This window comes from Telopea speciosissima, chromosome 7 (genome assembly GCF_018873765.1).
Source record: "Telopea speciosissima isolate NSW1024214 ecotype Mountain lineage chromosome 7, Tspe_v1, whole genome shotgun sequence".
NCBI lineage: Eukaryota > Viridiplantae > Streptophyta > Magnoliopsida > Proteales > Proteaceae > Telopea > Telopea speciosissima.
In genome coordinates, this window is record NC_057922.1 from 28,612,185 (window position 1) to 28,630,261 (window position 18,077).

An 18,077-nucleotide genomic window follows, 5' to 3' on the forward strand; every position below is an offset into this window, starting at 1 on the left:
ATACTAAAACTCTAAGAGGGGTTTGTGAATCTGATCTGGCTCTCCTCCAACCGTGGCGGGAGTGGGAGGGTCCAGCTCAGCAAAAACACCCAAAAATAGGGGTGGGGGGATTTGGTCATTTCATAGGGGCCCACTTGGATCCCACCTGTGAAATGACCAAAACCACCCTTATTTTGTTGGGCTGGACCCTCCAGCTCCTGCCTAGGCTGGAGGAGAGCCATATTGTTGTGAACCCTAAGATGGTGGGTGAACTTTCCTCTGTGGGTAGAGGGAAACTTCTAGTCCTATGTCTTGGCACAGTAGCTTAATCTTTATTGGAACAGTACGGCTCAGGGTGGAAATCATCGAGTTCGATTATGTCGAAAGTTTTGAACCGGACAGAGAATGGTGATGCCCGTTTTGATTTTTGGATCCATCAATTTGAGAATATTCAATCCAGCTTGGGTGGCAATTGATGTGAAAGACTTGGTCACCACCCTGAACAACCAAGAATTTAGCAAATGGCCTTGACAGATCGTGAAGTGCAAACTTCACTAGGCACCTGGCAAATTTAAGTTTGTAAGGCAAACACTGTTCTCTCCAGCCCCCCCCCCCCCCCCCCCAACGGCCACTCCAAAAGTGAAGAAAACGTAAAAAACCAAACATTTCCGATCACCAAACACTGCCAACCTCTACTGTCTGCACCACCTTCACCACTGCCAGCATAAAGCTAATCTGGTACTCCAGTAGTAGGACATCAACCCATCAGTAGCATTGGCAGAGAAATTTTCATTTCCAACTGATTAGATCCATAAAAAAAAATAAAAAATTAGTAGTGTAGTTACTAGTGATTTTCGGGCACATAGAAAGCAATTTAATCAACAAGTGGCTTCACATAACCATCATTAATTAATCTTAGAGCAACTCGATTTCAGGCCAAGAGAGCCGGTGTCGCAGATCAATTTTAGGCTATCGCAGCACAATTTCAGGTGTCGCAGCTCGATTTCAGGAACTCGACGGTAAAGCAGAGAGAGAGAAAGAGAGAGAGAGTACACTTAGTCTTGAAAATCTTGTGGAACTTCCTCAAACGTCGCCATTGTTCGAAAAAATATAGGAATCACCTGCGATTAAGGCATCACAAAATGCTCTTAGAGAAGAAAGAGAGGGAGTTGCAGAGTAGAGAAGATGAGTTGAAGAGGTAGCGGTCGTCGAGGTTTCTTCAGGGTAGTTGTTAATGCAAGCGACGCATCAAGTAAAATTTTTACAAAATTTTGCCAAGCAACGGGATTGGGATTTGACAAAGGCAAATTTTACGCCTAAATTCTCAGTAAAATTTGTTGTGATTTCCATCACTCATTTATAAATATAAGATCCCATATAGATTGTGGAACACAATGAATAAACAATGAATAAGATTCATACATTTTTGGCTGATAGCTGAAGTCGATCTCCAAGTTTTTAGAGCTTTCCAATAGCCTTCCACAGCCTTTCTCTTAAAACTCCCGTGAGCAGGAAAATATAAAATAACAGGTGATAGTTGTGGAGACCTTGGGTTGAATATATAATATTCACCTGACCCTGACACACTCCCACAATGTGTTAGGTCAGAAATACCCCTGACTAAAACCTGAAGTGGGTAACCTATATTATGGGCCCAATAAACAATGTGCATTAATATAGTCCAAAATCCAACAATCTGCCGCTTGGGCAAAATTAATACACATATCTTTTATTGGAATTGGCTAGAGTCCCAATCTTCCACTCAAGTTGCTTTGATTCAATTAATAACCACTTGTGGTCGAACAACAGCAGAAGACATGTCTCAATATACGGCATACAACTTTCTGTCATCACACCCACAAATGACCTATTAACGCGAAGCACTTTGGGTATATGTATAAACAAGGAAACAGGAGCATAACAAGTGATCACCAAGTAAATGTTCTTTTCTTGTAGGTCCTCTACCTTGAAAATCCTCACAGGTAGTATACTTTGACATTAACTCATACTTGGTCAAAACCGCCATGAACTTGAGTTAATGCCATACTTTGGCTCACCGCCTATGGCTAACCGCCATTTTTAGAATCTTTGGCTAAATACCGCCTATGGCTAAACACCATTTCAAAAATTTTGGTTAGATACTGCCATTTGACAAGACATATCATATAAGAATAAATAATAAAACCATAACCAGTAAATGTATTAAGATGCCAAAAGAATACAAAATCACTGGTCAAAATAAAGAGCTCAAATAATAGTCCAAAAGGAAAAACAGACTCCCACTAAACAAACATAGCAAAAGACTCTATAAGTCTCATGCTGGTAACATGATCTCTGAAAACTCCCATTGAAAGGGCCTTAGTGAGAGGATCATCCCCATCTTCTCAGTTGAGATGCGTACAACATCAACCTCTCCCTCAATTACCTTCTCTCTAACTAGAAGATACTTTATCTCAATATGCTTTGAGCTGTTTAACATTTTGTTGGTCTTTGAGAAGATGACCGCAGAGTTGTTGTCACACCATAGCCTCAAGGGTTTAGAAATAGAGTCAACAACCTTCAATTCTACAATAAAATTTCTCAACTATACTGCCTGCTTGGTCGCCTCAAAAAGTGCCACAAACTTTGCCTGCATGGTGGATGAAGCTAAAATCGTCTGCTTGACACTTTTTCGTGAAACAGCTCCTCCACCCATCAAGAAGACATAACCTGAAGTTGATTCCATGTCATCAGCACATCCATTGAAATCTGAATCTGAGTATCCAACTACTTCAAGCTGGTCATCTCTTCTGTAGACTAGCCTGAAGTCCCTAGTCCTCAGCAAGTAACACATCACCTTCTTAGCTGTAGTCCAGTGAGCCAATCCTGCATCGGACAGAAATCTCCCAAGTACGCTAACTGCAAAAGCAATATCAGGGCGAGTACACACCTGTGCATACATCAAGCTTCCCACAACAGAAACATAAGGCTTGTCCTCCATAAAGTCTCTCTCAAGGTTATTCTTTGAACACTGCTGCTTGTTCAACTTATCCCCTTTAATTTGTTGATGGGTGCATCATTCCCTTAACATTGGGACATGTTGAACCTTTTCAAGGTTCTGTCAATATAAGCCATCTGTGATAAACCAAGAATACCTCACTTTTTATCACAATCTCAATGCCAAGTATATAGGTGTTTTCACCCATGTCCTTCATCTCAAAATTACTAGACAGAAACTGCTTGGTCTCCTGAAGTAAACCAAGATCACTATTGGCTAGCAGAATATCATCTACATAAAATACTAAGAAGATGAACCTGCCCCTAGTAGTCTTTAGATAAATGCAATTGTTAATTGCATTCTCAATAAAACCATATGAAGTCACTATCTGATTGAACTTCAAATACCACTATCTTGAAGCCTGTTTCAGTCCATATAGTGATTTCTTCAGCTTGCAAACTTGATGCTCTTTTCCTTTCTCCTCAAATCCCTCGAGCTGACGCATATAAACTTGTTCAACTAGATCACCATTCAAAAAGGCCGTCTTCACATCCATCTGATGTAGTTCAAGGTCAAAGTGTGATACAATGGCCATAATGATTTTGAATGAGTTCTTTGAAGACACTGGAGAAAAGTTCTCCTTGTAATCTATGCCTTCTCTCTGTGTAAAACCCTTCGCTACAAGTCTGGCCTTGTAACGCTCTATCTTTCCCTGTGAATCAGTCTTGGTCTTATTGATGTTATGGCTTTGTAATCCTATGGAATATCTACCAGCTTCCAAACACCATTGTTCTGCATGTATTGTAACTCTTCCTTCATAGCTTTTACCCATTTGTCAGAATCTCTGCTATTGATCACCTGTAGGAAGGTAACAGGATCTTCCTCCTTACTTATGTCAAACTCACATTCATTCAGATATGTGACATAATCTGAGTGAATGGTAGACTTGCGAGTCCTGGTAGATCTCCTCAAAGGCTAAGGATCTGTAACGGTGACCGTGTTAGATGGTAATGGATCACTGAACACAGGCAATGGCTCATCTACAACTGCAATGAAAGTAATAATAGGATCGGTGGGCACATCCATATCAACATCCATGAGGGAATAATCATTTATAATCAGCAAGGGCTCGCTCGACTCTGGTGCTACTGCAAATGTTCCAATCCTTCCTTCATCAAAACTCAAATTCTGGGGCACAGACTGATCTCCTTCTGTCTCAAAGAACTTGGCATGGGTAGTCTCTACTATTCCATTCCCTAAACCTGGACAATAGAATCTGTAGCCCTTAGACCTTTCTGGGTACCCCACAAAATAGCAACTCACAGTTTTTGGGTTCCAAACTTTCTGTTGAGGATTGAAAAGTTTGACTTCAACAGGGCATCCCTAGACTCGTAGATGTCTAAGGCTGGGTTTCCTACCAGTCCAGAGTTCATAGGGAGTTTTTCTTATAGACTTACTTGGCACTCTGTTAAGAATATAAGTTGCAGTTTTGAGTGCTTCTCCCCATAAAGACTTTGGAAGACTAGTGTTACTGACCATGGTTCAGACCATGTCCTTCAGAGTACGATTTCTCCTCTCTCCTACACCATTTTGTTGAGGTGTACCTGGCATGGAGTACTGTGGAGCTATCCCTTGTTCTTGTAGATATTTGGCAAAAGGCCCAAGTTGCTGTCTTGTATCACCTACTCTTCCATAATATTCTGCACCCCTATCAGACCTAGTAGATTTAATCTTTCTAGAATGGAAGAGTTCTACTTCAGCCTTGAATATCATAAAAGTATTTAACGCATTCGACTTCTTAGCAATCAAGAAGATGTAACTATATCGAGACCAGTCATCTATGAAGGTGATGAAGTAGCGTTGGCCTTCAAGTGCAGGAGTCGGGAAAGATCCACATATGTCTCTGTGGATGAGGTCTAGGACCTCATTGTGGCAAAAGGCATCCTTCTTCGTAGAAGAAGTCATCTTCCCCTTTATGCAGTCAATACATGTTTTCATGTCTTGGAAATCCATGTCATCAAGTACCTTTTCCTTGATCAACCTATCCATTCTCTTTCTAGAGATATGGCCCAACCTTCTGTGCCAGAGTACAGGAGACTTCTCATCCACTAGTTGGCGTTTAGTACCAACATTCATAACCCAAGAGGAGACACAATTCAATCTATACAAAACATCAGAAGAATAACCATAATCAACAACAACAGAATTCAAAACCAAAGTGAAGCCATCTCTATTGAAATTAATAGAATATCCATCTAAAACTAATCTGGAAACTGAAATTAATTTTTTCCTCATAGAGGAAATAAAAACAACATCCTTCAAATCAACAAAACTATCTGAACTATCTGATTTCAAAAGTAATCTAATAGTTCCTATGATTTTCACTTGCACTTCTGCTCCATTCCCCACAAACACTGTCACCTCACACTTGCTTGACACCCTCCTGCTTGTGAACCCCTGCAAGGAATGAGTCACATGAATGGATGACCCAGAATCCAACCACCAAGAGTCTATTGGTGCATCTATAAGGAAAGATTCATAACAGACCAGAGATGTATTCATGGGTTATTAGGTATTATAATGAGGTTAGTTGGAACCCACCAAAGTGGTAAAACCTGATTTTATTGTAATACCCATAACTCAAGGTTTTCTATAATGACAACAAAAAAAGGTGATGCTAACCCAAAGGTAGTATCATTAAAGACTAAAAGGAAATACAAACACACATACAGGGAGAGATCAACCTAGGAATAATTGTTTACCCAAAAGTGACAATTTCTCCAAAGGTTGGTGCTGTCCTGTAGTAATTGCAAAGTGTTGAGAGGACCAGTACATTTTAAAAACCCAAAGGTTAGAGATGTAGTTTCGATTGATACTCTTGTTTTATAGGTTAGTTCATTAGTTTATACACTAGCATGAGTTATAGGTATAAAAATACCCGATTTAATATATTTACTTTCCTGTGATGGATGTGTTATTTTATTATATCCTTATGACAAATGTCTCTAAGCCATGGTTTGTTAGATATTTCCAAGCTTTCTGGTGAAAACTATAGAAGTTGGCATGAGGATTTGGAGGTCTATTTATGCCTAAGAGACCTAGATCTTTGTCTGAGAGAACCCAAGTCAACTGACCTCACCTCAGCCAGTACTCGGATCGAAAAGATTGACCATGAGAAGTGGGACACTGTTAATAGAAAATGCCTGAAAGTCTAAAAGCATGCTATCCCTGAGACTATGAAAGATAGCATTACCATGAAGGAGGCTGCAACAGAGTACTTGGAGGCAATTAGAGTCAATTTTGAATCTTCAAAGAAGGCTCAGTTAGTTGATTTGATGAGTAAGCTGACAACTGCCAAGTTTGATGGAAATGATAGCACCAGAAAACACCTTCTGGGTCTAGTTTCCTTGGAAAACAAAATTAGGGAGCTAGAAATAAATTTTGATGATGACTTCCTAGTGACCATTGCATTGAATTCACTTCTAAGGTAGTATAAACATTTTCGTAGCGCCTACAATGCTTTGAAAGATAAGTGGAGTATGGATGAGTTGATTACCATAGTTGGGCAGGAAGAGGCAAGAATGAATAGGGACAGAATTGAGAATGCCAATCTCATATAGGGTAAGGGATCTTCATTTGGAGGACCTTACAAAAACAACAGAAGGTTTTCCAGGAAGGGTAGGTACACACCCTACCGGACTGGAAGAAACCACAATGAACAGGGTAACAGAGGGCAGCAGGGTGAAAGAGAGAACACAGGGCATAAGGATTCGAACAGTGTTGAATGCTTCTGGTGTAAGAATAAAGGGCATATGAAGAAGGACTGCTTCAAGAGGAAGGCTTATCTAGACAAGAAAAAGGACATTGGTAAGAATACAACTCTGATATCACTTGTTGTGATTTCCATCACTCATTCATAAATATAAGATCTCATATAGATTGTGGAACACAATGAATAAACAATGAATAAGATTCATACCTTTTTGGCTGATATTTGAAGTCGATCCCCAACCGTTTAGAGCTTCCCAATAGCTCTCCACAACCTTTCTCTTAAAACTCCCGTGAGCAGAAAAATATAAAATAATAAGTGACGGCTGTGAGGACCTTGGGTTGAATATATAATATTCACCTGACCCTAACACACTCCCACAATGTGTTAGGTCAGAAATACCCCTGACTAAAACCTGGAGTGGGTAACCTATATTATAGGCTCAATAAACAATGGCATTAATGTAGCCCAAAACCTAACAATATTTTCAAGCCCCTTTTTCGGAAAATAGACGAGTTGTGGTAAAATTTTCTTTGTGAAAAATTTTCCAAACTTTGAAAGAAACAGTGTAAAATAATTATTTTATTTTACAGTACTATTTGTTTCACTAATGATTTTACATCGAACAAACAGAACCTTTAAGAACATGTCCAAAGAATCTTTGAATTCAATATGGCTGATCTATAACATATTTTATATGTCCAATTATCAAAATTGCCACATCATTTTTTGATAGAATAATTATTCAATACAACATGGAGAATACAAACGAGCATGCTAATCAATATAAGCGAAGTCTGCTTCAGATATACCAAGATCCATGGTGGGAGAAGATTGCTTGTAAAACTGCTCTCTTGTCTTTGATGACCATTAGTCTTATCTACCCTCTTTTTTCTAAAAATTTTTGTCATACACTTAATAATGGATCATTTGTGATTATATACAGAGTGAGGGTAGGGACGGAACCATACAAAAAGGAAATAACTTGAATCTTTTTCTCATTAAAGGAACAATATATATAGGTCCATACACAGATTGCATCATTCTAATTAAGGCACATCAAATAAGCATATACCCAATTGATGATCACCTTACCAGTATTAGGCTAACCAAACTTATCCCAACAAAAACACTATACTCCATTAATACAATTTTAACAAACAAAGGGAATGACCATACTCTAGGTGCACAGAACACAATACATTAGAAAACAAGGATGTCCGAATGTCTAACTACTGCATAAGAATTAAGAATTAAGTAAATAAAATAGGTAGGTGTAAACCTTGATGTCAAGGGGTTCAACTTAGGGTTATAATCCACTATGGATTCGCAATTTACAGGAACAAGTGGAAACAATCTCATTGGTAGGTTTCGATGATTTATTTACTTATTTTTTTTAATTGAAAATTCATCTGCACCCACATTATGTGCCCACCGAGTTATTGGTGGCATAAAATTTAGGTTAAGGTTTCAGATCATCTACGGAAAAAGCCATCTCACATAACGATAGAAATCAATTCTATTGGAACATTTTGAAATAATAAACTGAGAGTATACAATTTCTCTTCCAACGTTTAATCCTTTATGAAGCAACCACATACAGTAGGAGAAGTAGAATACATACAATATTTACGAACAACACTTGGTGGGGGCTGAGTCGTGCCATTGGTCAGTTTTCTTAAGATCGTAGTCGTCCCCTATGGTGCAATATGGATTCAATCTCCAAGATGAAATAGCTTCTTAAGCCTTCCAATAATTGTTGTACTCACTTATTGGTCCACGTCGGAGTACTTTTAAGTTGTGCTCAATCAAACAATGCAAAGAAACAAGAAAAATCTCTTGATCAAATGGATATGCAACAAAACAAAACAAAGACAAAATGTATGGAGAGAGAGAGAGAGCTTTAAACATTCAAAATCATATCTTTGAGAGCCACGGACAATTTCTATTTATAGACAAGAGGAGTCCCTTGAAAGCACCTCTACGAAAAGAGGTGTCAATTCAGAGAAAACACCGAAATCGACACCAGTTGCAACGTGGCCGACACTGCTTTACAGGTGGCAGACTTTGGTTAGAATGGCCTTCACATCGGTCAGAGAGCAAACCATGTCGTTTTTTTTTATCTTAGAGAGATAATGATATGTAATGTGTCATAACTGGCTTCATTAGTATCCCAACCGACGTCAGTTAACTTAGATTTTAATCCCGTTTAGGTTGGAGCAAAAAAATATATTTCATATATCAAAGTCTAGTTTTGCCATGGCACAACCCAGCCCATATATTAACCTCTCTTATTTCTTTTCCACTTCCAATATGGGACTAAAAGTCCCACACAAAAAATGACTAAGTTAAAAATAACTCCAAAGAAAACAAACCTTGTGGAGGGAAAACACTACTAACCAAAATTTCAAAAAGAAAGAGAATAATTTTTTAAAACTTCATTTAAATACATTTATTTACAGCAGAACAATATAAATAGATGGGTTTATGACTCTCTGTAAGATCTTTTCTCTCCCCTTGGACCTCCTTTTACTTACTCCTAATCCGTTTCATAAGGATTACCTTGAGCTAGCCCAATCTAAAAATCCTATTATCATTTGCGATGAGAGCTTTGATAAGGTTTCTCATGAGGCGGGTTGGACATCAATTATTATCATTAACAAGAAATTTGGGTTCCCCTTCATGGATTTTGGTTATACAAGATGTGCACAATTGGCAGAAGCAAATTAAGCGGACTATTCCAAAAGCTGCAAGGAACAAAATCATTGGGAAGCACTACTCCATGCATGTTGGGTATTGATTTTGACTTTAGAAACCGTTAAAAGATCAAAATAAACTGGGTCGATATATAAGATCAACCAAAATTGACTGTTTGGACCCAAATCGGAAAATTCAATAAAATTCAATATTTTTTTATATATGAAAATTGAGACCGGACCGATAATAAACCAATAAGCAAACATTAAAAGAAATTGATAATAGACAAAACACCTTATCCATCCAATTTCAGTCCGACCGAATACATGAAAAGAAAATGAAACCGGACCAGACCGTCTATTTGACATCCCAACAATAATCTCTCAATGTATACTATTTTTTTAAAAAAAAAAATTCCAAATCAAGCTGCAATTCAAAATTGTGATCAGAATCAAGTAGGTTATGTTTTCTCAAATTATTTTCTGAACCTTTTCAACCTATCATTCCCTTCAGATGCTGAATCTATTTGTAATTTTTTCTCACCAATAATCCCAGAGGAAAACATCAGACCCACATCTATTACATCTTATGAGGAATTAATCAAGGAAGAAGTTATTAGCATAGGAGTTGATAAACCCAAAATCACACTGGCCAATTGTAAGCCGCCATGTGTCCCGGCCTAAGCAGGGAGGCCATTCTAAGGTCGGCCAACACACATCTTCGAATGGGAAAGGACCAAGTCTAGGTACTACGGGCTACTACCATCAAGGACCAAGTCCAGGTACTATAGGCTACTACCACCAACGATCGAAATATACATCATCTCATGGGCGCAAGGCACCGCCTACCAGCAACATAGTCCCAGATGGACTCAAGCACCAAGGATCTTATCCAACACGTATGAATGTGGCTATCTACCAGGAACATCCACCCTACCGGGACTCTACCTTCGGTAGGGAGACAACAAACCAAGAGAAGAATCATACTACCTAGGAACTCTATCTACTACGAGGACTACTCATCATCAACTAGGACTCTCCACACCGCCACATTCCACTATAAATGCGAAGGTACTCTACCCCATCAATCCATCTTGAATTCTAACTATTCATCTGTTTTCTTAGAGAGATCTAACTTAGGTGTCGGAGAGTCCTAGGCCGAAACCACACTGGTTCTCCTTTTTCACCCAGGTCCTTTTACAGGTTACAACATTCGAAGGGACCACCGGACGATTTGTTGACGCAACAGATTGGCGCCGTTTGTAGGAACGACGCTAGGCAACGTATCTACTAGCTCGATTCCTGAACTACTCAATGGCACCACGAGGTAAAAAGACCACTCCCTCCACCAACAATGCCGCGAGGGAGAGGAATGGATCACCTCCACCCGAGAGCTCGCATCGCTTAGCTAATGACCATGTCTCTCAAGAGAGGGAGATCCTAGAGAATGATCAGGTTGAGGTAGGCGACCTCAACCACGAAGTAGCTGTGGAGCCAGTACCTGACCCTAATGCCCCGGCGACTGTGGGTCAGATCAATGACTTACAACGGTAGATCCTCAATGACCAACGACTCTTTCAAGACTACCTAAGGCAACGAATGACGTCCCATCGCCGTAGGGCATTGCCACCACCAAGGACGGAACCTATCCCTCGACAAGAGCAAAACCCTAGGAGGTCACCTCCCAAGGGTGAAAGGTCAGAGAGACTCGCAAGGCGTGCGAGCCCCACTCATCAACAGGGAGATCCTTCCCAACATCCCAGGAGAACGATAGACCCACCAGTACGCTCAAGGCGTGGGGTGACACCGACACACAGGTCCGTGGTACCCAGTCCAAAAGGTTCGATCAAGAGGTCAGTGTTCCAAGGTCGACTAGGAGGACGTCACACGTCAAGGCAGAGCCGGACCTACCGAGAAGAAAGTCCCCCACGTGCACGCCAAGGTTCATCGCAACGTGACCATTCACCATCCGCCAACACTTAAGGCGGGAGGGAACTTCAAGGAGAGATCGAGAGCGAGGTCACTGAACGTTCGGCCAGGAGTGATGGACAGTCGTGAGATGAGGAGTTAGACAAAACACTCCGAGATTTGGACGAGAAGCTGGAAGGGCTGGAGAAGCAGACCAAAGGTGAGACATATTCACTGCCAGGACAACACCCATTCTCGGCAAAGATCATGGCAGCAGCACTCCCCTCCCGATTCAGGTTACCCACCTTTGAACTCTATAGTGGTACCACTGACCCTAATGACCATATCAACTACTTCAATGGGATGATGATCCTATATGAGGGATCGGATGTGGTCTCTTGCCGAGCATTCCCTACATCCCTTAAGGGTGCAACCACTTCATGGTTTTTTAGGCTACGACCAAGGTCGATAAATTCATTTGCGGGACTCTGCGAGTAATTCGTCACCCTCTTCCAGAGTAGTGTCAAGTAGAAGAAGACCACGGTCAATCTACTGAATGTGGTCCAGAACCCTGGGGAGTCCCTTAGGGAGTATGTCACCAGGTTCACCAAGGAGTCCTTGGAGGTCCGAGACCTAGACGACTAGACCCAGCATGCAGCCATAGCTGGGGCATCAGAGACCTAGAGTTGATCAAGGACCTGGCGCGACATGAGACCAGGACCATAAAGGAGCTTCTGGAGCGATGCAACAAATTTGCCAATATGGTCGAGGTACTGCAGGCTAGGAAGAAAGCATTCGAAGCTAAGCCGCAGGATAACAAGAGGTCGACGCCAGACGATCGTAAAGAGAGCAAGAAGTCGAGGACCGAGCATCGACAGGAAAAGGGCGACCATCAGTCAAGGAGGACCAACCATCTCCCAGAAAGGAGTGACCGAGCAAGCAACCCTGAGTTCACACCCCTGAATACCACCAGGTCTCAGATCCTCATGCAGATCTAGGACCACGGCCTACTACATTGGTCACGACCCATGTTAGTAGGACCTGAGAAGTGCAACCCTAACAAGTTCTATCTCTTCCATAAAGACATCAGGCATGACACAGAGGATTGCATTCAACTGAAGAGGGAGATAGAACAACTTGTAAAGGTAGGGAGTTTGAACAAGTACGTGAAAGGAAGACGCGGCAGCCGTTCAAACCAAGAAGGTAGAGGTCGTGAACGAGAAAGAGAAGAGCCAAGGAGGGAACAAAGAAGGACAGATTGAGATACGGAGGGAGAATGCCCAAAAGAGAGGAGAGAGGAGCCCCCATCCTCACCATACTGGGAGGACCTGGGCAGGAGTCTACTAGGAAGGCCAAAGCCCATGCCAGGTTCGTGGGAGTGGCCGAGAAGCCAAGTAAGATAGCCAATCGACCAATACATAGGATGTTGATAGACACTGGGGCATCTATGGACGTGCTCTTACTAGAAGCCTACCAAAAGTTCGGGTTTGGCAATGACCAACTCAAGCCAGAGCTTACTTACCTCCACGGGTTCTTAAACACTACTGCCTCCATCATAGGTACTATAGAGTTGCCCGTTACCTTCGGAGAACACCCTCGGCAGGTGACCATCATAGTGAACTTCATAGTCGTCAAGTCCGTGGTATCCTTTAATGGCCTCCTAGGGCGACCATCTCTGACAGCCCTTAGAGGAGTTGTATCACCCATCCATCTGAAGGATGAAGTTCCCCACAGAGAATGGGGTCGGTGAGGTCCGAGGATATCAGAAGAAAGCCAAGGAATGTTATGCAACCTTCATCAAGAAGAACAATGGCAACACCCGTGGAATGGCGTTGTGCATAGAGAACCTTGTCAGTGACCAGAGAGATGAACAGACAGAGAGAAGAGGAAGGCCAGTAGAGGACCTCGTCCCATGTCCTCTTAGCAAGGACGATCCCTCCAAGGTAGTATAGGTTGGCTCACTGTTGAGCAAGGAATAGAAAGAAGAGCTTGGGTGTCTCCTCCAGGCAAACATGGATGTTTTTGCATGGTCGACCTTTGACATGCCAGGCATACCCCAGTCCATAGCTAAACATAGGCTACACCTAGACCCAGCCAGGAAGCCTGTCCAACAGAAGAGACGGAATTTCACCCTCGACCGACAGGCAACCATTAAGGAAGAAGTCAAGAAACTGAGCCAATCGGGGTTCATTAGAGAAGAGAATTTTCCAACATGGCTCGCGAATGTAGTTATGGTACCAAAGCCCAATGGGAAGTCAAGGATGTGCGTTGACTACACGGACCTGAACAAGGTATGCCTGAAGGATGAGTATCCGCTACCCAGGATCGACCTATTGATCGATGCTACTGCCGGCCATGAGATGCTGAGCTTCATGGACGCCTACTCTGGGTACAACCAGATCTCATGAATAAGGATGATGATTCTTATACCGCATTTCGGACAGACAAGGAGAACTACTGTTACCGCGTCATGTCGTTCGGGCTGAAGAACGCAGGAGCCACCTACTAGAGGATGGTCAAAAAAATGTTCAAGGAACAGATTGGACGCAACATGGAGGTGTACCTGGATGATATGCTCATGAAAAGCATCCAAACCCATCAGCACTTGACCGACCTGGAGGAAGCATTCGGAGTACTAAGAAAGAACCAGATGAGGCTAAACCCTGCAAAGTGCACCTTTAGCATAACATCAGAGAAGTTCCTGGGCTTTATGGTCTTGGTATGCAGAATAGAAGCCAACCCATCGAAGATAAAGGCCATTCAGGAGATGGCACCACCCCGGATAGTCAGGGAAGTACAGAAGTTAAATGGAAGGGTTACGGATCTTTCAAGGTTCATGTCACGGTCGGGAGACAAATGCCTACCATTCTTCAAGACCCTAAAGAATCTCCGAAGTCCTAAAGACTTTGCATGGACAGAGGAGTGCCAAAGGCCATTCAAGGAACTGAAGGAGTAACTAGAGAGCCCACCACTACTCGGGCGACCAGAACCCAATGCGGAGTTATAACTCTACCTGGCCGCCACCCTAGTTGCGGTAAGTATCGTGCTGCTGAAGGAGGAGGGTAAAGTAAAGAGACCCATCTACTATGTCAGCTATGTCCTGATGGACGCAGAAATCAGGTACACAAGAATTGAGAAGATAGCTTACGCACTGGTGATCGCGGCAAAGAAGGTACGATCATACTTCCAAGCTCACACGATCGTGGTACTCACCAATCTACCGCTGAAGAAGGTACTGCACAAACCAAACATCTCTGGATGATTGATAGCTTGGGCGGTAAAGTTGAGTGAGCATGATATTAGATTCCAACCCTGGATGGCCATCAAGGGTCAAGCTTTGGCAGACTTTGTCCCTGAATGCACCCCATCTGAGATCGAGCCAGAAGCAGAGGAACCAGAGAATCATGATTGTGGGTCATGGGAGATGTTCGTGGATGGCTCGAGTAGCACAGTAGGAAGCGGGGCTGGCTTCATACTCACTAGCCCCGAGGGTTTTCGAATCCAATATGCTCGTCGAGTCAACTTCTAGGCATCCAACAATGAAGCAGAGTACGAGGCACTACTAGCTGGACTCCGAGTGGCCAAGGCCATCCAAGTCACCCACCTAGCCATCTGGAGCGACTCCCAGCTCGTAGTGAATCAAGTGAATGGAGAGTACGAGGCGAAGGTCGATCGAATGGCATCGTACTTAGCATGTGCTCGAGACATGATCGGGGAGTTTGAGAAGTTCAAGATGGTTCGGGTACCAAGGATCGAGAATGCCATAGTAGACTCCTTATCCAGGCTAGCAAACGACGAGCTCCGAAACTTGGCCAACGCCGTCTACATTGAAATAATGTATGAGCCAACGTACCAGGAGAAGCAGGTAAATGAGATTGAGGAGGGACCAAGCTGGATGGGCCCTATACTCAACTACCTACAGAACGATGTCCTACCAGGAGACAAGGTCGAGGCAAAGAAGCTAAGGATGAGAGCGGCAAAGTACATGGTCGTGGACGGGGTACTATACAAGAGGGGGGTCACTGCACCATTACTCAGGTGCCTAGGACCCAAGGGAGCCAAGTATGCCCTGGCAGAGGTCCATGAGAGAATATGTAGAAGCCACATGGGAGGGCGAGCGCTAGCCTACAAAGTCCTCTGCTAGGAGATCTACTGGCCACGGATGCAGGAAGAAGCTATACAGTATGTCAAAACTTATAAGCAATGTCAATTGTTCGCCCCAGTACCCCATCTACCCGCCACCAAATTGACATCCATCCTCAACCCCATACCATTCGCCATGTGGGGAATGGACATCCTGGGTGACTTCACGGTAGCGTCTGGGAAGCGAAAGTACCTAGTAGTCGCCATCGACTATTTCACCAAATGGGTCGAGGCTAAACCACTGGCGAAGATAACAAAAACTGAAATGGAAAAGTTCATTCGTGACGACGTAATCTACAGGTTCGGGGTACCCAGGATCATAGTCTCGGAAAGCAATTCAACAACCCAAAGTTCAAGGCTTTCTGCTAACTCTACCACATTGACTATCGGCCTGTCTTAGTAGCTTACCCATAGGCCAATGGTCAAGTGGAGATGACAAACAGAACACTGCTGAAAGGAATCAAGAAGAGGCTAGAGGGGGCCAAAGGAAAATGGGTCGAGGAACTTCCAAGTATCTTGTGGGCGTACCGAACCACAGTAAGGATGCCCACAGGAGAGAGCCCATTTCGTCTGGCGTATGGTACAGAGGCATTGGCACCAGTAGAAGTCCTTGCCATGCCCCACAGAGTCCTGCACTTCAACGAATGCACCTACGATGACGGACTCCGAGCAAACTTGGACTTCCTGGATGAGGTTTGTGAGAAAGCACTCCTAAAGAACGTGGCATATTAGCAACGAACAACCAAGTACTACAATGCCAGAGTCAGAGAAAGGCTCTTCCATCAGGGAGACCTAGTTCTAAGGCGAGCTAGTGCATCACAGCCAAGGAAAGAGGGGAAGCTGTTGGCCAACTGGGAAAGACCTTATATAGTTTCCAAGCAGATAAGCTCAGGGACCAACCACTTAAAAACTTTAGGGGGCAAGAAAATAGATCATACCTGGAACTCAGTATCCCATTTTGTAAGGATAATTTGAAATTTTTTTGAAGTTTGAAGCAAATATTTGGTTTTGGGCTACATCTGTCTACTTCTCGACTGTCGGTCGAACACTTTCAAGCACCGAGGTCAAATGACCACCAAGGTCCACGGACCACCGAGGCATAAGGCCACCAAGGCCCACGGACCACCAAGGCGTAAGGCCACCAAGGTCCATGGACCACCAAGGCCTAAGGCCATCAAGGTCCATGGACCATCGAGGCGTAAGGCCACCGAAGTTAAATGAACACCAAGGTGTAGGCCACCAAGGTCCATGGACCACTGAGGCATAAGACCACCGAGGTCAAATGACCACCAAGGCATAATGCCACCAAGGTCCATGGATCACCAAGGCGTAAGGCTACCGAGGTCAAATGACCACCAAGGCGTAAGGCCACCAAGGTCCACGGACCCCCAAGACTCAAGGCCACCAAGGTTCGATGACTACCAAGGCCTATCGGCCATATACACAAATGACGAAGAGCAATACACAAAGGAGCGAGGATCCAACCACAGAAATCTAGAAAGAAGGCTGTAGGAGAAGGAAACTTCATAAAGGCAGACCTCATCAGCTTGGTGGGAGAAGGCACGATCGACTCCCCAAGGGCGCGAAAGACAATCTCAGAAGGTATGTGGTACAATCGATGAAAAGACACCAAGTTTGATGCGGTCAAGATGCTTCAGAACCGTCCCATCCTACTATTGGGGTCCATGATCGGGGTGTCACCCCAGCATCATGTCTAGGAGGACTACCATCTAGGCCAGGACTATCAACGGCATCCTCCCCATAACTAGAAGTAGGTCTGGGAGGAGGCAAAGGAGGGAGAGTGTCCACGCCTGACACAAATGAGGGCATGGACGAGCCAGAGGTCTGCCCATCAAAGGCACAACCCTCATGAGAGGTGTCAGGATTAGAATCACTGGACATAGTCGTGGAGAAGGGGGACTTACTTGGGCAACACTCCTTGGCTTCCAGGCTAAACACCCCAGCAATGTACAGCCACATGCACAAACACATAACCAAGGAAGTGTCTTAGAGACCAAATGGTAAAGGTATTCACAGTGGACGATAGAAACAACGTAAGGAAAACGTACCAAGAAGGTCGAGGTCCGAGGTCAAAATTTGCGAGGGGTCAAGGTCAAGGTTCGAGTAAAGATGTGTCTGTGGCAAAAGACCAATTCGGGTCAATACAAAAAAAAAAAAAATTTGCCACCACCAAAGGCATAGGCGACAGGCCATGGGCATGGGCGACTAGCCATGAACAACCAGCCACGGGCGACCTACCAAGGGCGACTAGCCACGGGCGACTGGATGACGAGTGAACGCGATCGGGCACAGGCCAAGGGACCAAGTAACTAAGTGACCAAGCGACCGAGGCCAAGTGATCGAGTGATCGAGGCCAAGGTACCAAGTGACCAAGTGACCAAGAGGCCAAGGTACCAAGAGGCCAAGTGACCAAGGTACCAAGAGGCCAAGTGACCAAGGTACGAAGTGACCAAGAGGCTAAGGTACCAAGAGGCCAAGTGACCAAGTGACTGAGGCCAACTAGGCGAGTGACCGAGGCCAAACGGATAGATGCGGCGGCACCCTGGCACCGGAAGAGGCTGATCGGCGCCTGGTAGCCAACCGC

General features: G+C 43.7%; 1 long non-coding RNA gene across 2 annotated transcripts in view; it reads right to left on the minus strand.

Moving 5' to 3' along the window:
- Window positions 1–9,250: 9,250 nt before the first annotated feature.
- LOC122667710 overlaps window positions 9,251–18,077 on the minus strand; it is a 39,048-nt gene continuing 30,221 nt past the window's right edge. Inside the window, exons 3-4 of one of the 2 annotated variants that reach the window (XR_006333840.1) lie at window positions 17,409–17,410; window positions 14,795–14,808 (exon numbers count right to left, since the gene is read on the minus strand). This is a non-coding gene — a long non-coding RNA (uncharacterized LOC122667710). Of the gene's footprint in view, window positions 9,265–14,794; window positions 14,809–17,408; window positions 17,411–18,077 lie in introns of those variants that run through there. The other variant, XR_006333839.1, reaches the window with a different exon arrangement.